A 21,828-nucleotide genomic window follows, 5' to 3' on the forward strand; every position below is an offset into this window, starting at 1 on the left:
AATTCATCCAGCTCAAACTGGCACAAACTCTGCACCACCTTGCTAACATGCAAAAAAACACTCATTAGACTTACATTTCTTAGTGGTAACAATCAAATTTTATTAAATGTGTGCAGACATTCATATATTATCTATTGGACAATAGAAGCATTAACCCCAGTAAGATCAAACCACCAACATAATTTGCTAAGGTTACCCAATAAGTATCTCTCATACTGGTACTCTGTCTTCCTCTGATATGATTATTTGGCAAACCACAAATTTTCAGTCAATCAGCACTATGGGTTATCACAGAGGATGCTTGAGTTTTAAGTGTGGGCAGAATGCAAGAGCCAGACTCAGTCCCAGACATTGGTGTGCAAGTAAGACATATTTACAATGACAACTGGAGGTTCAAGATATATCTTTAAAAAAAAATAAACAGAAACACAAGTTTGGTAGATCTCTTTTTTTTAAGATCTCTTGATGTAAATTGTCCTAAAGCAACTTGGAATAATTGACTAGGTCCATCTATGACCTATACTGTATTCATACAAAGGCTAGTTAATGGACTGGAGGTATAATCTCCAACATTTTGTTACATTTAGTAGTATTTTATCCTTTATTATCTGAATCAATTGAGGGTGGTGCTGCAATTTTAAATTCAGCGGCAGGCACTAGGTAATTTCTTCTAGGTCTGTTATTTAATTGACTTAATAGTGTTCTAATGACAGTTTTCTAGTTGGTGGCTTTTGTTACCTCCATGATGTTTTTGTTTGAGTCTTAAATATTCCATAGAATCCTTCTCTCATCCCTGTGACCTGTAGATTGCAACTCCACATAATTGCCTGAGCCTCTGCCCACTCTTTCACCTTATGAAATGTGATTCTTGATTGCTCAATCATTACTGACTAGTCATAATAACCAAATAATGATGCTAGCTCTTCAATAGTAGAATCTGCATTTGTTCATGTACAGTGGTGAATGAAATCTAACCTTTCGTTTGTGCAGATTGCAATTAGACAATTTTTTGCTGAACTTACTACTAAGTAGACTTCATCTTCCTAGCTCTTCTCAGAGACCAATCTTTGGTGATGGTCTAGCCTATTGGCTAATGAAACAAAACAGTACTATGGATTGAATAATTGCTTCTTTTATTTTTAATCCTACATTATCATTGACTAAAGATTTGGTGGGTTGAAATATAGAATGGCTAGTTGTCTCACAAAAAAAAAATGACCAAAGAGGCAATCTTCTGTCAAATTCTTAGGGACAATTTGGATATAAGAAGGAATATCCATTTCTCAACCAGTAGTAATGATTTTAGCTTTAAAGTCTCCAAAGGACAAAAGGGAGGAACAGAAATTTCAGTCAGTTTTTGGATGAGTAATGGACCCCCCACCTTGTAGATCTCAGCTGGAATAGAATCAGCAACAGATTGTCTCACTATCTTCCTTTGCCTCAGCCTTTCTTAATTTGTTAATTTGATCTACCTTCTCTTTCCATTTTACCCCTTTTGATTTTACCCTAGTATGTACTAAGACATGCCCAAACTTAACCTTAATGTCTATATTAGCTGTGTCTCCCCACAGTTTCTTTCCCTAGACTTCATTGTTATTTGTTATCCAAATGTCATTTCTCTATTTAGCTGACTATATGTCTACTCTATCAGTTACTGCTCAAGAGTTGGTATATATCATTCTGTGATTAAGGTTTTTCCTAGTGACCTTGGTGACAACTAACCAGACTTCCCTTAATACAGCATATAGGGCTGACTTTCCATCTCCTCATTTGGTAACTGGTGGATGGGCTGCCACTTTGCATCCTGTGGGTGAGAGCAGTAGATTTGCCTACTTGGGTGATACCCTCTCTGGTATTAGATTAGATGTTATGTCAGTAATATAGATCCCTATCTCCTCATGGAGATGGCTTGTCCTTCTTTCTCTAACACTGGCTTTGTGTCATATAAGCCATTTCAACTTGAGCACCAACCAAGTGGTGGAAGTTCCAATATGTTTGACAGGGGTAATTTTGACCTCTGCTAATATAGCAACTGGTATTTGGAGTGTCAGTGGCACACTATAGGTCAAATTCTTGGTCTTCATGATGGCATAACATAATAACAGGACCATTTTTCCATAATGATATATCTAATCTGAGGACCAGTTATCTTTTTCATCCTCTTTCACAACCCTATGATGAAAACATGTCTTATCTCTTTTGCTTGCTTCACAATTCATAAAGTCTTTGACATCACTGACTTTTCATCTAAAAGAATAGTTGTACTCTTTGTAGTAATGTTTGAATGCTTGGCAGTTTAGTTCAAGAACGGACCCCAGTGTCTGGTATCTTCTCCTGCCAAGAGTTCTTCAGAATCTTCCTAAGACAATTTAAATGGAAGTGATTCAGTGTCCTGACATGGCATTAGTAGACTGTCTAGGTTTCACAGGCATATAGCAATGATATTTTTTTAGGCTGTTTTTTTTTTTTTTGCAAGGCAATGGGGTTAAGTGCTCAAGGTCACACAGCTAGGTAATTTTTAAGTGTCTGAGGTTGGATTTGAACTCAAGTCCTCCTGACTCCAAAGCTGGTACTCTATTCCCTGCACCACCAAGTTGCCCCTGTATTTTACTTCAGATGGAATTAAATGCTGCCTTCTTAGAAATGGATGAATTAAACTGCTTATAAACCTTCTTGTTTTTCATTCAGCAGCATCTGTATTTTTCCCTATCATTTTCATCAACCAGTCTTGATGTTAGTGAGTGTTCTGACCCAGATGAGCAAATGTAGTGCTGTACACCAAATCTCCAATAGCCGCCCACTCTTTTTTCTTCTCCAATCATTGTTAATTGTGTGTTGGCCCAGCTTTCCCTACAAGTTAACAAATTGTTCCCACTCAGAGAGGCACTCTAATTTCTAGACATTGATCCTTCTGGTAGTCATTTTGTATTGGGGCCACCACTTCTGTTTAATGTGAATACTTAGCTTGGAAAGGATGAGTCTATGATCAGTCCAGTCCTCTGTGTGATCAGTCCACACACATTGCCTTTGTCACTCTCACATTCTGTCTGTCTCTTCTCCTTACAATCATGTAGTTTATTAGATACTAATGTTTGTTGCAAGGGTGCATTTAGGAAGTTTTATTGCATTTAGGTAAATGGAAGACACCGTTTATGATGAGAAGGTCATGTAATGCACAGGTCTTTAGTTGTAGGTGATCACTGCTATGACTGTTTTCAACTATTCCATCAAGGACTACCTGTCATGTCTAGTTGTTTGAGCCTGCTCTAACATTAAAGCCACCCAGAATTAAAAACTTGTCCTCCTCTTCTGGTATTGATGATAAGGGTCTCTAGTTCTTCATAAAATTTTTCTTGACTTCATCAGGGTTTTTGTGGTGGAAGTATAGGCACTGATAATGGTGGTGTGGCATTTTCCTGCAAGTAGCAATCTCATTGATATGAACCTGTCCATTCCTTTTGGTAGGTATTCAAGCTTGTTGACTAGATTAGTTTTGATTGCAAAACCTATCAGCTTCACAGTGCTTCCCTTTACTGCAACTACTCCAGAAAAAACATAGATCCAGCTCTGATTTCAGTAAGCTAGCCTTCCTTTGCTAGTCTTGTTTCACTCACTATTTGGATATGATATCCGCTGAGTTCTTTTGCAACAAGAACTGTTCAAATTTCAGGTCTATTGGATCTTGTGTTGTCTATGAGTGTGCTCATGTTTCATACTTCAATGGTGAGTGGAATCTCCTTTGAAGAAGTTTTTGTAGATTTTTTTGTTTTGACCATAGGGTGGTATCCCCTCCTGCCACAATGATCAAGCCAAGGTTGAGTGAGTAGACAATTTTTAGGGCACCTTTTCTAGCCCCTTCCTTACCCCAGGAGGTGAGCAGTGTGATCCTTAAAACTTCTTCTCAGACTCCCAGAGGGTCTTCAAATTCCAATTCTACTTTCTCTAAATTTGAGACTCCCTCAGTTATCCTCAACCTGGTTTAGCCCACCTTCAAAACAGCTTAATGGGGTGTGGCCACTGTGCATACTACAGCTTCTTGGAGTGAGATTTAGGTGGCTCAGGTGGACATCAAAAGTAGAAAGCAGCCCTGAAAAGAGTTTGGCAACCCTCACACCAGAGGTACTAGTCTTCCTTGAACCCTACATCCCACCAACAAACCAGCAGCTGGGAGAGACTTGAATCACTGGCAACAGAGGCAGCTTCTGAAGTTCTCAACCCATAGATGGTAAGAAGGCTGGATAATTGGTCAGAAAAAAATACAAGAATCCCTTTGCTGGCACTGACACAGGACTCTTTTTCATTGTTCATATGTCACAGTCACAAGTTCCAGGGCAAGGAGGAGCACTAGTACACAACTGCTTATTGAACATAGGAGAACAGGGACCTTGGTTGCTCTTTCAGGGTAGAAAAGAGTGCTTGTGGTTGTTCACAGAACAGAGCACTGGCCGGGAGGGTAACAAACACAACTCTCTATGGAAGAACTGAAAACTTACAGATTCTCTCTTCCCCAGAGGTCACACAGAACAGCAGAAAGAAGGACCTGAAGATTAGGGCAGTGCCCTGTCCAACCCAGGAGCAGAACCCCACTTTAACAGAGAATTAAAAGTCAAATAATAGGCTGCAAAAATGAGTAACAACCAGAAAAGAACCTGACCATATAAAATTACTATGGTGACAGGGAAGAACACAAACACATCTTTTCACAAAATGCAAACTGAGAAGACAACAAGGTCAAAACTTCTATATCCAATGCCTCAAAGAAAAAATATGAATGAATCATAGATTCAAAAAATACTTCTTGGAAGAGCACAAAAAGGGTCTTCAAAATTAAATAAAAGATATAGTAAAAATTGGAAAAATAAGTGACAATGGTGAAAATAATCAAGGAAGAGTCAACATCTTAATAAAGGTGGTACAAAAAATACTGAAGAAAATAATACCTTAAAAAGCAGAATTGACCAATTAGAAAAAGAGGAAAAAGAATTCACTAAAAAAAAATAATTCCTTAAAAGCTAGAATTGGATAATTAGAAGTTAATGACTCTATTAAACAATATGAAACAATAAAACAAAATCAAAATAATGAAAAAATAGAAGAAAATGTGGAATTTCTCATTGGAAAAACTGCTAGTCTGGAAATAAATTGAAGTGAGACAATTTATTGAACTACCTGAAAACTGTGATTAAAAGGAAAAAGTTTAGACCTCTTTCAAGAAATTATCTAAGAAAACTGACATGATAGTCTAGACTCAGAGGGCAAAGTAAAAATGGAAAGAACTCACTGATCACCTGCTGAAAAAGAGCCCCAAATGAAAACTCCCAGGAATGTTATACCCTAATTACAGAGCTCCCAGGTCAAGAAGCAAATATTGCAAGCATACAGAAAGAAATAATTCAAAAATCATGTAGTCACAGTCAGGATAATGCAAGATTTAGCAGTTTTTACATTAAAGGATCAGAGGGCTTGGAATATGATTATTCTAGAGGGCAACAGAATTAGGATTACAAGCAACAATCATGCATCAGCAAAACTGATAATAATCTTTTTTGGGCAAAAATGGATGTTCACTGAAATAGAAGACTTTCAAGTATTCTTGAAGAAAAGACCAAAGCAAATTTTTGACTTTCAAATACAAAACTCAAGAGAAACATAAAAAGAGAAATAGAAAAAAGAAACCTTAATGGATTCAATAAAATTACACTGTTTACATTCCTAAATGGGAAGATGATACTTGTAACTCCTAAAATCTTTCTCATTATTAGGACAGTTAGAAAGAGTATACAGGGGTGGCTAGGTGGCGCAGTGGATAAAGCACCAGCCCTGGAATCAGGAGTGCCTGGGTTCAAATCTGGTCTCAGACACTTAATAATTGCCTAGCTGTGTGGCCTTGGGCAAGCCACTTAACCCCATTGCCTAGCAAAAACCTAAAAAAAAAGAGTATACATAAGAAGTGGGCATGGTGGTGTGTTTAATATGAGGGTATGATATCTAAAGAAATTAAATTTAAAAGTGAGAAAGAGGAATGTAGTGGAAGAAGGGAAAGAGAAAGAATGGATACATTATCACACATAAAGTATCACATGTAAAAAAAAGAAATTTTACAGTGGAGAGGAAGATGAAGAATGTTGTGGAGTGGGTTTGGGCAAGAGTACTTGAATTTTACTCTCATGAGAATTTGCTCAAAAAAATAATAATATACATACTCAGGAAAAATGTCCTATGAAAAAGTAGGAAGGAAAGATGACAAGTGAAAGAGGGTTAGGGAAGGTAGTAGTTAGAAACAAAACACTTTTGAGTATGGCTAGTGTGAAGGGAGAGAGACAGTAGGATATATGAGGGAGGGGTAAAAATAGGATGGAGGCATATGCCCAGTTATTAATCAAAATTGCAAAATCTTTCATAGCAAGTTTCCTCTGATAAAGACCTCATTTCTCAAATATATTTGAAAATTGTTTAAAACATATAAAAATAAGAGCCATTCTCCAAATGATAAGTGGCATAGGATATGAAGAATCATTAAAACTATGTCCCAAGGACTATAAAACCATGCATACCTTTGACCCAACAGTAGCCCTATGAGTTTTACATTCACTCTGAGCAATCAACACCCAAACAATGAACGGCTGGGTTGGGACTTATTGTTAGTCAATCAATGAGAGCCAGAGTGATTTGGGTTTAAGGCATGGTACTGAAGAAAGAAATCTAGTTCATAAACCCCAGGATATTTTAAGAAGTTTCAACAATCAAAATTTAAATTCATATTGGCAGAGCACCTACAGGTAAAGGTATGATACCTTATCTGGTTAGGAGAAGAGGAAGGAGGAAAGGGAAGGAAGAAGGAAGAAAAGATCTGTGTTGTCCAACTGGTCAGTTCCAGTTGGGTCCTCAGTGAGGCTGCTGGTACTACTACTACTCATAGGTTGTTATTTGTCCTTTGTGCCTTAAGCAGGAGCAAGAAATCAGGAAGCTGTGAATGGGATTTAAGTGAGGGAAGGATGTGCAAAGACACCAACCTTACTTTCTTCTTTAGAGTCATATGGGTCCAATGGCAAGCTATAAATCAGGATGACTGGAGATAGTCCCAATGTTGCTTGTGTCCTGATTGCTCAAAGTGAATATAAATAGCATTTTTTCTATTTTGGTTAGAAACTCTGAGGGTCTTCCTTCCAAGAAAGATTTTTGATTAACTATGTAAAATGTCATTTTTTTGCCTCACTTCTTACCTAATATTGCCTCAGTCATACTGAGACCCAGGAAAGACTTTAACTTAAAAAAGTTAAAGTCTCTCACCATTATCCCTCACTTAAATCCAGTTCTTTTGCAAGTCATGGTATCACCTTCCTAATGTTATGGTCCTCGTCAAGAATGAAAGACAAACAACAAGAACAGCCCTACTAAGTCTATATCCCAAAGAGATCTAAAAACAAAAAGAGAAAGGACTTATCTGTACAAATATATTTATAGCAGCTCTTTAAGAGCTGGTAACGAATTGAAAATCAAGGGGAATGTTCTTCAGTTGAGGAATGACTATACAAGTTGTAGTATATGTGATGGAATACTATTGTGCTATAAGAAATAATGAGCAGAATACTCTCAGGAAAATCTAGAAAGACTTACATGAACTGATTCAAAGTGAAATGAGCAGAACCAGGAGACTGTTATACAGAGTAACAGCAATATTGCATGGATAATTAACTATAAAAAACTTCACTATTTTCAGCAATACATTGATCCAACAAAACTAATAATGAAGAGTCCAGAATCTTGAGGCTAAAGATGGGAACCTTTGAATTCTCAAAGACTGCTTGTGGAGGACTCCATAAACAAAAAGCATAATGGAAGAATCATAGGGCTTCCAGGGATTGAGGAGAGGGCTCTAAAAATTGCTAAGGTGGGGTGGCTAGGTGGTGCAGTGGATAAAGCACCAGCCCTGGAGTCAGGAGTACTTGGGTTCAAATCTGGTCTCAGACACTTAATAATTACCTAGCTGTGTGGCCTTGGGCAAGCCACTTAATCCCATTGCCTAGCAAAAACCTTTAAAAATAAAAATAATAAAAATTGCTAAGGTAAGGAGGAAAATTCTAGAACTTCCATAGATTAAAGAGAACCACCCTCCACCCCCCACCCCCCAGAGTTCTTGAACATTAGGGGAAGGGACATTTTGACTTCCTGGGTTTGAAGGATGGACTTCAGCAGTGGACCTTCTTATATCTGTCTCTCTCACACATGCACACATGTAATATATATACACACACACACACATACTTTTGAAAATACAAATGATTATGCCATTATCAGTTGTTAAATCTAAGAGGAAGTCAGGACAGGAATTTTACTTGGGAAGAAAGTGGAAGAGGAGGTGGGAAGCTGAATGGGGTGGAATTTTGGAGTGGGGAAAAGAAAGAGTGAAGTTGGGATGAGTCAGGTGGCAAATCTTCAAAAACAGTTTTTTATAGTACTTGTCTTCAGGTCCCCTCTGGAAGACCAGGATCCTTTGCTACCACTGTTAGAGGTTTGGAGGACCCTGGGGCCCTAGGAGACCATGTAATCCTTCTAGAATCTGGGATGTCTGCTTGGCAGATCCTTCAAGCAAAGATCCAAGAACTTTCAGATTCAGTAAGATAGAAGCTACTTCACTAGTCCCTGGGATGGTGGGAAGCTAGGAAAGATGGGGTTCAGTTCTAGAACCTGTTTGACATTTGATATCAGAGACAGAATTAGAAATTAAATTATTTGGGAACTAGTCTTTGATCTCCCAATAGTTTCATGTTTCTGTTTCTCAATTTCCTCCAATATAAAATGAGGGGTGGCTAGGTGGTGCAGTGGATAGAGCACCAGCCCTGGAGTCAGGAGGACCTCAGACACTTAATAATGACCTAGCTGTGTGGCCTTGGGCAAGCCACTTAGCCCCATTGCCTTGCAAAAACCTAAAAAAACAAAAACAAAAACAAATATAAAATGAAAGAGTTGGTAAAACTCTAAGAAACAGCCTCTTTCAGTACTAATTTTAATGTGTTAAAATTCTTCCTTCTTCTTCTTCCAGATAGGACATCCTTTATTCTAGACTCTTCAAATTCTTCATATTCTGACATTTTTTGCTCTATGTTCCAGGAGATTCTTGACCTCTTACATTATTAAATTTTTTTTATTACTATATTCTATTTTTACATCATTTTTATTTCCCATTATTTTCCTCTTCTTTCCACATACAGAGAGCCATCACTTATGAAAAAAATAAGATTATCTTCAAAAAACCAGTACTTGAATTAAATTTTACAGCATATGCGGGGTTAAATATCTTTTATCTCAGTAAAGAACAAAGGCAGGTGCATTCTCATTCCTCTTTTGCAGGGTCAAGTTTGGTCATTATGATTATATACTGTTCAATTTTGATTTTGACTATTTTGCTATTTTTTCTTTACATTGCTGTAGTCCTTGAGTATATACTTCTCTCCTCTCTCTCCCTTCCCCACTTCTGCTTAGTTTACCATTACCTTGTGAATGTGAATAATCTTTCTCATGTACTTTCCAACTCATCCATGCCAATAGATATGGTCTACTACAGCATATCACTTGGGGAAACCTGCCCCTTCCCTCCTAGTTTCCTCATTGAAGATGTCCAGGATATATTCATAGATAAATATAAAAATCTCTTATAGATAAGAAAGTAAGCATATGAGCATTGCCTTTTACAAATAATAATGCCCAAGCTTTTCCCTCATGCTTTTGCTATCTTTCTCTTCTTCAGATATTTTGAGCATTTCTTTCAGTGCCCATATGGTGCCTTTGTCAAGAGCCTTCTCTGTGTGAACTTGGTCTGCTTTTGCTCTTCCTCTTGTCTTTATTCTTTTCTATACCATTTCTGCCACTGCTATAAGCACATTTAGGGTTCTCATAGCTCAGTAGAAAACAGTGACCTTTTTCAAGAAGAGAGAGCTTGTTATATAAAAATTTTTTCAGATTTCCCCTCATTTTAATCAATTTTTGCTCTTTCTAATTTCATCTTTAAATAAATAAGGGTGACTTTGCTTGGGTATATGTCTTGTCAAGATACCTTCAAATTTCTCCTCTCCCATTGGTTTGATTTATGAGATAATAATGATTACAGTATTTTTAACTAAATAAGATGTCTTAACTAGTTCACATTTACAGCTGAAGTTTCATTGCTTTAATAGACATAGCATTTCATACCTACTTTTCATCTGTATGTGATTTACTCACCATATTAATCAAATTCTTTCATATGAAAGTCATATTTCCTCTCTCAGTGGTGCATTTCCCACTTTAACAAATCCTTTCCCTGTGCTTTACTTCACAGTCTTCTCCCAGACCATGCAGTCAAACCATTTATCTGGAGGTAACATTCTAAGGATTTGTTACCATGGCATTCCTTTACAAAGTTCACTTCCCTCTTACCTACTGTGATAGACCCAAGCATGCTTTCTGAGAGAACAGTCCGTTCCCTGCTCTCAAACAACTGGACCTATGATCAGACTGTCTTTGTTGCTGTGTTTCATTTACTTCATTTCCTAGAATTGCAGGCAATTTTTATGGAACAAATTTTCACTATATTATGAAGGATACAGATATATTTAAGGCCACAGGTATATTTATGCATATTCACAAATAGATTTCCCAAATTCACACTTATATGTAAGTATACCCATTCTAAGCATACAAATAAAATCATATTTCACAGCAAAACCTAAAACTTTTATAACACTCATTTGTTAACTACTCTCTTTTTCATCTCTCTTTTTTTGATGTTCACCAGACTCTTTACTGAAGAATTATTGTCTCTTTTGCTCTTTTCCTATTCTCATAAATATTGTTTTCTTTGACTACTATACCTCTTCTGTACCTTGAACTACTTTAACTCCCTCACAATCAGATTAAAACTGTGTCAAGGGTTTATTGGGCCCTATTAAAAGCAATTAAAACAATTCATACTCTTTAAACTAAGGAAGTATAGGTAACATTGATACTTAATATAGGAACTCAGTGCATAATGGATATGATTCTGACCTGGGAGTCAGGAAAACCAGAGTTTGAATCCTACTGCAACCTCAGTTTTCCTTATCTGTAAAAGTAGGAATTAAAAATAACCCCAACCTGATTGTCCCAACCTAAAGCCTCCATTTTCTTATATCTATAATGGGGATGATAATAATAACAACTCTTACTTCTGGTGCTAAGATGGCAGAGTAGGGAAAGAACTCTCTAAAGTCTTCCCAAATGGCGGAGCCAAGGTGGTTTTGTGAAGGCAGCATTTCCTGGTAACTCCTTCCCCACAAACTCAAAAAAAACCCAAAAACAAATGATAGCTCTAGCCAAAATTTAGAGGGGCAGAACCCACAGAAAGACTGAGTGATACTTTTCCCCAGTCCAAGATAATTTAGAAGTTCCATGGGAAAGGTGTGTTTCACCAGGACCAGGGGTTGGAAAAAAAGCCACGGCTGCCATGCATCCCAGCCCAGCCCAGAGATCACCCGCAAAAGCTTGAAGGGGCAGGGAGAGAATTCTTCTACACCAGAATGAGTGTGGAGTGAGGGACACTGGCTGCAGAACATGCAGTGAGAATCGGGAGAAAGTAGCCTGCATCCCCAGAGATGGTAAGGGAAGTCTGCAGGGATTTCTCTTGGGTTTCCATACTAAGATAGCAGGATCCCTCCTTACAGCCCCAGGGCAGAGGGAAGTGGGGGGGCATCTACATATCAAAGCACAGGCAAGAGAGCATAAGACCTTGGAGGAATAAAGGTCCCAGTGGGGTGTCCACCTCCCCCAAAAAAACCCCAAAGCCTTGGAAGTGCTGTCTTGGGATGAGGAAATGAGTAAACAACAGAAAAAGAAGAATCTGACCATAGAGAATTACTTTAGTCCCATGGAAGATCAAAACACATACTCAGATGATGACAAAATTGAAGCTTCCCTATCCAAAACCTCCAAGAGAAATAGAAAATGGGCTCAGACTATGGATGAGCTCAAAAAAAAAACTTTGAAAAGTAATTAAGGGAGATGGAGGAAAAATTAGGAGGAGAAATGAGAGCAATGCTGAAAAATCATGAAAACCAAATCAAAAGCTTCATGACAGATATACAAAAAAATACTGAAGAAAAGAATATGTTAAAAACCAGTTTAGGCCTAATGGAAAAAGCAAAACAAAAGGCAAGCAAGGAGAAGAGTGATTTACAAAGCAGAATTGGCCAGCTGGAAAAGGAGATTAAAAAAAGCTCTCTGAAGAAAATAACTCCTTCAAATGCAGAATGGAACTAAAGGAAGTTGATGACTTTGCAAGAAATCAGGAAGAAATAAAACTGCCAAAAAAAGCCAAAAATTAGAAGAAAATGTGAAATATCTCATTGGAAAAACAATCAACCTCAAAAACAGATCCAGAAGAAATAATTTAAAAATTATTGAGTTATCTGAAAGGCATGACCAGGAGAAGAGCCTAGACTTCATTTTTCAAGAAATAATACAGCAAAATTACCCTGAGATCCTAGAAGCAGAGGGTAAATAGAAATTGAGAGAATTCACCAGTCACCTCCTGAAAGAGATCCGAAAAGAAAAACTTCCAAGAATATTATAGCCAAATTCCAAAACTCCCAAATCAAAGAGAAAATTCTAAAAGCTGCTAGAAACAAACAATTCAACTACTGAGGTTCCATAATCAGGATTACAAAGGATCTGGCAGTATCTACATTAAGGGCTCATAGGGATTGGAATATGATATTCCAGAAGGCAAAAGATCTTGGTTTACAACCAATAATCAACTACCCAGCAAAACTGAACCTCTGCTTTCAGGGGAAAATATGGACTTTTAATGAAACAGGGGACTTTCAAACTTTCCTATTGAAACAGAAAGTTTGATCTCCAAGTATAGGACTCTGGTGAACCATAGAGGGAGTGGAGGAGAAGGACTAACTATGAGGAACTTAATGATATTGAACTGTTTGTATTCCTGCATGAGAAGATGAACTTTCTCATTTATAAGAACTGTTAGGAGCATATATAGACAGGACATAGGAAGGAGTGGAATATAATGGTATAATATAGTAAAAAGATGGAGTCAATGGGTGATAAAGGAAAGTACTGGGGGGAATCAAAAAGAGAAGAAGCAGCTAAGAAATTTCACATGAGTCAAGAAAAAGCTTGGAGTGGAAAGGGGGAAGGCAAGGGGGAGTGAGTGAGTGAGTAAGCCTTCATTCTCATCAGAGATGGCTCAGAGAGGAAATGACATACACACTTAATAGGATGAGGAAATCTATCTTACCCTAGAGAAAAATAAAAAGAAAGGGACGGGATAAGGGGAAAGGGGGGGAGGGAAGGGGGAATAGATGATAGAAGAGAGGGAAGATCAAGGGAGAGGGTGCTCAGATTCAACATACTTTTGGACAGGGCCAGGATGAAAGGAGAGAGAGAGAGAAAATAGAATGAGTGGGGAGAAATAGAGTGGAGGTTTAGCTAGTAATAGCAACTGTGGGAAAAATATTGAAGCAGCTTCTCTGGTGGACTTATGCAGAGCCATTGGAATCTGAACACAGAATGAAGTACAATTTTTTTTCCTCTCTCTATTTTTGAGGTTTTTCATCTTCTTGGTGGGGGAGGGGGTTTATGTTTACTTTTATAACACATTCAATTTATATAAATGTATGGCATGGAAACAATGTAGAGACTATCAGACAGCCTTCTGTGGCGGTGGGGGAAGGGAGGATAGGGGAAAAAATTGTAGAATTCATAGCCTTGCAAAAAATGATGAGTACATATTACTATTACTATTGTATATAACTGGAAAACAAATAAAATGTTAAAATGTTAAAAAAAATAATAAAGTCTTCCCAAATTCCCTCCAAATAACTAGAAAACTATCTCAGAATTGATCTAAAAGCAGGGAAATGTTACCAACCTATCAGGAAAAGTCTATCTCACTGGAGTAGGAGGGGAGTGAGGTCCAAGAGCAGAAGCTTGTTTCTACCTCATAGATGATAAACTGAGGCTCTGAGAAATTCAATGACTTAGTTGTGGTCATATAGCTAGTAAATGAGGAAGTCTGAATTTGATCTTAAAACTCCTGATTCCAAGGCCAGATTTCAGTCAAGTACATCATATTTGGTCCCCTACTCTTAACCTCTTCCCTTTCCTTAGGGGAAGCTTCATTAAGTTGGGTTGGCAGGAGGAGGCAGAATGGATAATACCACAAGACAAACTGAGTTAGGAAAGTCATATCTTGGTTACCCAAGATGTTGCCTCCATCTTCCTTTTATCCATAGAATGAAAGAAATGCATTTACAGTGGTTGACCTGGGGACCCTGATTCAACAACACTGGATTTTCCTGAGGGCACTTCCCCTTGTGAAACACTTCTTTGCTATTAAAAAATAAAACAATAGTTCCAGTGTGTTGTAGGTATTGGCCAGTCTGAACACTGGTTTTGATTGTACCAGTCCAGTGTGTTCCAGGGAGAATCATGCCACATAGGCGATCCAGGGGGTGGGGCACTAGTATTCCTGCATGGGAAGAAGATATGTGGGAGATAGAGGACTCATTGGAAACAAAGGGAAAGGACTCCTTGAAAGATTTATTAGCTGTTGATTGAGCATAGCTACTAGTGAAAAAAGTGTGTGTGTGTGTGTGTGTGTGTGTGTGTGTGTGTGTGTGCATGCACACACGTGCCCATGTTTGAGTGTTAACTAATAAATAAGGCAGTGGGTAGACTTATGGAGTCTAAAATAAATCAAACTGTGGTTCTAATATTCAAGAGCCAAGCAGAACCACATCTGCTATTCCCCATTCCCATTGGTAAAGTTTCCATAGGATTTTATGAGAGGATTGGGGAGTGGGATTTAAGGCCATGAACAGAAAGCTTCCAGAGTGAAGAGGAGTCTTGTGGGTATAGATGATTTGTGGGTGGGTGGGGATGGCAAGGCTTGAGCTGCAAACATTTCAGCCAACCTCCCTTTTAGCTCAGATCCTGAGGAACTCTTGGCCAGGCAGCATGAAATTTCTCATTGCATGAAATCTACCTGTCCTCACGAGCCCAAGTTTCTAGATTTCTTCTTTTAAGGGATTATTGTTTCTGCCTGGGAGTGAAGCAAGATACTAAAAAAGTGTAGAAGTTATATAAAAGTATAGACACTGGTGGTGATATTTAGTTGAAGAACCTGGTCTGGGGGTTGGGTGGTTTACTGGGCTCTAATAATCTCCAATATTTGGGCACAAAATAAAAAAAAAGTGTGTGGTGCCCAGAGGAGTGACTTCTGCTTTGCTGACAATAGGAGAAGTTGAAACAGGTTCTGAGTCTAGGAGTGGCCTCAACATGTATAATCTATGCCAACCCATGCAAGCAGATTTCCCATATCCAATATGCAGCTAGTCATGGAGTCCAGCTGATGATCTTTGACTGTGAGGAGGAGCTCACCAAAGTTGCCCAGTTCTACCCCACTTCCGGGTGAGTATGGCAGAAGGAAACTGAAGGACACTGTTTTTAGAATCATGTCTCTATGTTAAATGTTATTGTACATGTACAGTTTATACCAGATTGTTTGCTGCTATGGGAAAGGGAGAGGGAAGGGAGAGTAGTAGAAAAATGTGAAACTCATAAACTTGCAAATGGATGAATGTTGAAAGCTACTTTTGCATGTAAATGGAAAAAAAAATAATAGAATCAAGGTCCATTCAATAGTAGCAAGAGCCAGACAGGGGATGACCTGGATCAAGAATACAGATAGAACTTAGAAACAAGGTTCACATCTCATACCTCTCAGATTGACCAACATGACCAAAAAGGACAATGATCAATGTTGGAAGGGATGTGGGGAATCTGGCTCACTAAAATACATTGTTGGTAGAACTATGAACTGATCTAACTTTTCAGGAGAGCAATTTTGAATTATGCCCAAAGGACAATTAAAATATGCATACCTTTGACCCAGCAATACCACTACTAGGTCTATACCCTGAAGAGATCATGAAAAAGGGTAAAAACATCACTTTACAAAAATATTCATAGCAGTCCTGCTTGTGGTAGCAAAGAATTAGAAATGGAGTGAATGCCCATCAATCGGGCAATGGCTGAACAAATTGTGGTATATGTACATTATGGAACACTATCGTTCTATTAGAAACAAGAGAGATGGGACACTATTACATTGTTGGTGGAGCTGTGAACTCATCCAACCTTTCTGGAGAGCAATTTGGAATAATGTCCAAAGGGCAACAAAAGTGTGCATATCCTTTGATCCAGCAATAACAATTACATTCAGGGTCTATACACTGAAGAGACTATGAAAAAAGGGGAAAAAACAGCACTTGTACAAAAATATTCATAGCAGCCTTGTTTGTGATGGCAAAGAATTTGAAATTAAGTGAATGTCCTTCAGCTGGGGAACGGCTTAACAAACTGTGGTATATATATATATATATGTATGTCATGGAACACTATTGTTCTATTAGAAACCAAGAAAGATGGGATTTCAGAGAAGCCTGGAAGGATTTGCATGAACTGATGCTGAGCCAGATGAGCAGAACCAGAAAAGCATTGTACATCCTAACAGCAACATGGGGGTGATGATCAAACCTTATAGTCTTGCTTGTTCCATCAGTGAAATAATCAGGGACAATTTTAGGATATCTGTGATGGAAAATACCATCTATATCCAGAGAAAGAACTGTGGAGTTTAAACAAAGACCAAAGACTATTACCTTCAGTTAAAAAAAAAGTTGTCTTATGTACTACATAATTTTGCTATCTCTTAATATTTCATTTTTCTTCAAATATATGATTTTTATCTGAACACATCCAATTTTGATCAATGCATAGCATGGAAACAATGTAAAGATTATCAGACTGCCTTCTGTGGGGACTGGGGGAAAATTGTAAAATTCAAAACCTTACAAAAAATGATAAGTAGAAACTACTATTTATATAATTGAAAAACAAATAAAATATTTATATAAAAAAGAAACAAGGTACACATAATAGAGAAGGAAGCAGAAATATGTCTAGGTTGTTAATTGCAAATCTGGGAGAACCAATGATTGGTTGGTTCTTTATTATTTTTCATTCTTGAAGAGACAAAAATGATACCATTATATTAGAGTCAAATTTCAGTGTGTGTTTGCCTGTGGCTGATAAGACCAATATGAGTTCAGAATGTCCATGGTTTGGGCACAAGTAGTCCAGGTGAACATTTAAGGTGAATTTTCTAAATTTGTGTATATTTAACTTCTTTTGAAATTTGGGAGAACCAATGGCAATGGCAGTCAAAAAGCAAAATATAGCATCATGGAAATCTAGTCATAGATAACTGATGCAAGTTCCAATTCATGGCTAGACCAGAGTAATCTTTGGGCAGTAATGGTGCCAGGTCCCAATCGCATCAAAATAATGTGTCAGAGAATTCTATTGGTAAGTGACAGGGAAAGGTCTTATAAAAATGAAGCTGTGAAGAAAGTCCAGGCCATTGAGATGAATCAAATGATATGTAATTACACTTGGATGCAACATTACTAGTACTAGATGGGAGAAAGAATCATTAAATATGTTTGTTTAAAAGCATTTCATGGTTTTACTGAGCTACAGGCTCAGTGTGATATGGAAACTAAAAAATAAAGGGTAATGCCATCTTGAACTGTATTAAAAGAAGCATAGCTTCTAGGAATGAGTGTCACTAAACTCTGCCCCCTTTAGAGCTCATTTGGAGTACTGTGTTCATTTTTGGGTGCAACAGTTTAAAAAGGGCATGGATAAGCTGGACAATGTCCCTTAGGATGGTAATCAAGGTAGTGAAAGCCATGTTACAAGAGAATTGAGTTATTAATTTAAGTTAATATATAATTCAATTAATAATTCAATGAATATTTGGTAATAAAATGTATTGATTTATGATATATAATTAATAGTTTAAGTTAATAATTATTAATTAAGTTATAATGAAAATTGGTTAAAGGAAGAGAGAAGAAATTAAGAAATTGAGAAGAAAAGACTCAGGGGGATCGTTATAGATGTCCTCAGGTATCTGAAGATCTATCATTTGAGGGATTAATGAGACTTACTTTATAATAATAAAGTAAGATGCCCTGGCTTCCTTCAAGGCCCAGCTAAAATCCCACTGTCCATTAGAAACCTTTTCTAATTCCCCTTAATTGTAGTGTCTTCCCTTTATCAATTTTCAATTTCTTTTATATAATTTGTTTATACATATTTATTTGGAAATCATTCTTCCCTTTTCTCCCCCGCACCCCTCAAACCTAATAGACTGTGAATTCCTTGAGGACAGGGAATTTTCTTCTGCCTCTCATTGTATCACCAGAACTAAGCACAGTTTATTGACTGACTGATTTATTCCATTTGCTCCCAGAGGGCAGAAGCAGGAGTAGTGGGTGAAAATGGCAAAGAGGCAAATTTAGGCTTGAAGTCAGGTAAAACTTTCTAACAATTAAAGTCATCTAAAAGTGTAATGAATGGTCAATAATTCAAGGGAGCTGAACTTCCCTCTTCCCAGGTATTTAACCAGAGGTTGAATGACCATATCAGATAAATGATCATTTTGGGAGATGGGAGAAATTGTCAGCTAAGGGGCCCCAAAGTGGATAGAGTGCTGGATCTGGAATCAGGAAGACTCATCTTCCTGAGTTCAAATCTGATCTCAGTACCTACTGTCCTGGCCAAGTTCCCATAACCCTCCTTGTCTCAGTTTTCTCCTCTGTAAAATGAACTGGAAAAGGAAATGGTAAACCATTCCAGTATCTTTGCCAAGAAAACCTGAATGTGGTGACAAAGAACTGGACACGATTGAAAATGATTAAACAGACCCCTCGGCCTCTCTCCTCTGAACCCCACGGAGCCAGCCCTGACCAGAAATTCAGCATGTTGATTTTGAAGATCATTGCAAGAGAGATCTTTGACTCTCGTGGAAACCTCATTGTTGAAGTTGATCTCTACACTTCAAAAGGTCTCTTCAGAGCTGCTGTGCCCAGTGGGGCTTCTACTGGCATCCATGAAGCCCTGGAGCTCTGAGACAATGATAAGACCCGATATATGGGGAAAGGTGTCTCAAAAGCGGTTGAGCACATCAATAAAACTATTGCCCCGACCCTGATTAGCAAGGAACTGTGGAGCAGGAGAAGATTGACAAATTGATGATAGAGATGGATGGTTCTGAGAATAAATCTAAATTTAGAGCAAATGCTATATTAGGAGTGTCTCTGGCTGTTTGTAAGGCTGAAGCTGCAGAGAAAGGTGTCCCCTTGTTCCGCCATATTGCTGATCTTGCAGGCAATGAAGAAATCATTCTGCCAATTCCAGCCTTCGGTGTGATCAGTGGTGGCTCCCATGCTGGCAACAAGCTAGCAATGCAAGAGTTCATGATCCTCCCTGTTGGAGCATCAAACTTCAAGGAGGCCATGCACATTGGAGCTGAGGTCTACCACAACCTGAAGAATGTGATTAAGAAGAAATATGGACAGGATGCCACCAATGTAGGAGATGAAGGTGACTTTGCTCCTAACATCCTGGAAAATAAAGAAGCTCTCGAGCTGCTGAAGGAAGCGATTGGCAAGGCTGGCTATACTGACAAGGTTGTAATTGGCATGGATGTTGCTGCCTCTGAATTCTTCCAGTCTGGGAAATATGACTTGGACCTCAAGTCTCCTGATCATCCCAGCAGATACATCTCACTTGCTGAGTTTGGGGACCTTTACAAGAGCTTCATCCAGGACTATCCAGTGGTGTCTATTGAAGATCCCTTTGACCAGGATGATTGGGAAGCTTGGAAGAATTTTACTGAAACTGCAGGCATCCAGGTTGTAGGGGATGATCTCACAGTGACCAATCCCAAGAGCATTGAAAAGGCTGTGAATGAGAAAGCTTGCAATTGCCTCCTGCTCAAAGTGAACCAGATTGGCTCCGTGACCGAATCTCTCCAGGCGTGCAAGCTGGCCCAGTCCAATGGGTGGGGAGTAATGGTTTCCCATTGTTCTGGAGAGACTGAAGATACTTTCATTGCAGACCTGGTGGTGGGTCTTTGCACTGGGCAGATCAAGACTGGGGCCCCCTGCCTATCTGAGTGTTTGGCCAAGTATAACCAAATTCTCAGAATTGAGGAAGAACTGAGCAACAAGGCTAAATTTGCTGGAAGGAACTTCAGAAACCCTCTGGCCAAGTAAGCTCCATGACCATGAAGCCTCAGAGCTAGTAGGCTACAGTCACCTCAGTAGAAGTCCTCCAAAGAATGGGCAGCACCAAGTAGTAGACCAGTTTTGTTTTGGGGATGGGGGCTCTGCTACTTAACTCCACCCCTCTCTCTTCCACCTTTCTGTGTTCTCACTGCTTCTTCTGGTACCTGATCATTTGGTCCTTTTTTGGAAGACCTCATCTTGTGACTGGGTAGAATGATCTGTTCTCACCCCCACCCCCAGTGTTGATGTGCAGAGTCATATACTTGTGATGCAGCCCCCCAACAAGCCCATGGGCCAGATCCTTTAGTGGCTTCTATGTGCAGAATAAAAGTATTCAGTAATCCACTGGAAAAAAAAGAAAATGATTAAACAACAACAAAGAACCTTTTCTAATCTCTAATTCTATAATTTTGTGACTCTGCTCAAGAAGGTGAGACAATGACTCAGTCCCAAAATACAAAATGGAAGCCTAGTTCTGGGAAAGAAACCAGAGTGCTTTTTTTTTCTTTCTGGAAGCTGAGCATAAGACAGGTTGTAATCTAATCTGGGTTCCAGTTTTGTCTCTGACATTTGCTAGTGTCAAGATAGTTTATAGATGCTCCCTTTCCCAGAGCTAAGGCCCAGCAAGCAGACTGTGTCCTGAGCTTGGCATAACAATAATCCTTTGCCATCTGAATGATCTCACTCCCTGGCAAAGTGGAAAGCTTTGACCAGCACTGAGTGCTCCCTAAGGGATTTAAGTCCCCTATTTTTCAGGGACCTGAGAACTAATATGCTGCAGCTTTAAGCCATCTATCACCTCTTTTGACATGCTCATAATCATTATTCCTTGTAAATGCAAAGGAAAGTGAACCAATTACTTCACTCCTTTTCCCATTGGTTCTATACCTTGCTATGAGACAATCAACTTGGAGATTGTTCCCACAGGACTCAGAAATGCCTGCATTATCTACACAAGAACCTGCCATGGGAAATGCTACTCAGGGTCCAAGACTGATTATAGCATGATCCAGTCCACTTGTGGTTTTTAGGTACATAAAGCGCTACCTTGCCCCAGCATATTAATCCTTTCTCCTTGGGAGGACTTCCGCTTGCAGGCTTCCATTTTCCTCACTCTGAAATCATTAAAAACCTCTATTTAATCTCTGCCTCTCTGTTCGGCTCCTGTCATTCGCAGATTAAAGGTTGGCTGCAGTCCAGCTGACACTACGTATATTGCCTTGGATATATCATTTTGCCACTATGGTTCTGAGTTTTACCATCTGTTCTTCCTCCCAAAGATTGGTTCTTATTCTCCAGAGTCAAGATAGTAAGAGCCTGTGTCCCTTGAGTGCCAAGTTTGGGGCACCCCTAGATCAGTGTGGTCATCTGCTGACTGTTGCCAAGGACTTGGGAGTGACTGTCTTTGGAATCTGGTGAGCTCCCCTTTAGTGATTCCTACTTTTCCCTGGGTTCCCCAAAAGAAATGTCTGAGCTGGGAGCTAGGAGGCCTGTGTTTAAGTCTTGTTTCTGCCCTTAACTTACTGGTGACTGTGGGTAAGTGACTTCTCTGGACCTCAAGTTCCTATTCTATTGCCTGAAAATAGCCATCTCTGCCTTCTTGCTTTCTTAAATCTATTATGAAAATTAGATGAGGGAATGCACAGTGTATTGA

At 38.7% G+C, this 21,828-nt stretch overlaps 2 pseudogenes; both read left to right on the forward strand.

The window, feature by feature from the left end:
- The first annotated feature begins 323 nt into the window (after positions 1–323).
- Positions 324–21,593, forward strand: LOC141508156 (antizyme inhibitor 2-like; annotated as a pseudogene).
- On the forward strand, positions 18,865–20,270 carry LOC141490880 (alpha-enolase pseudogene; annotated as a pseudogene).
- Positions 21,594–21,828: the final 235 nt, after the last annotated feature.

This window comes from Macrotis lagotis, chromosome 1 (genome assembly GCF_037893015.1).
Source record: "Macrotis lagotis isolate mMagLag1 chromosome 1, bilby.v1.9.chrom.fasta, whole genome shotgun sequence".
NCBI classification, from domain to species: domain Eukaryota; kingdom Metazoa; phylum Chordata; class Mammalia; order Peramelemorphia; family Peramelidae; genus Macrotis; species Macrotis lagotis.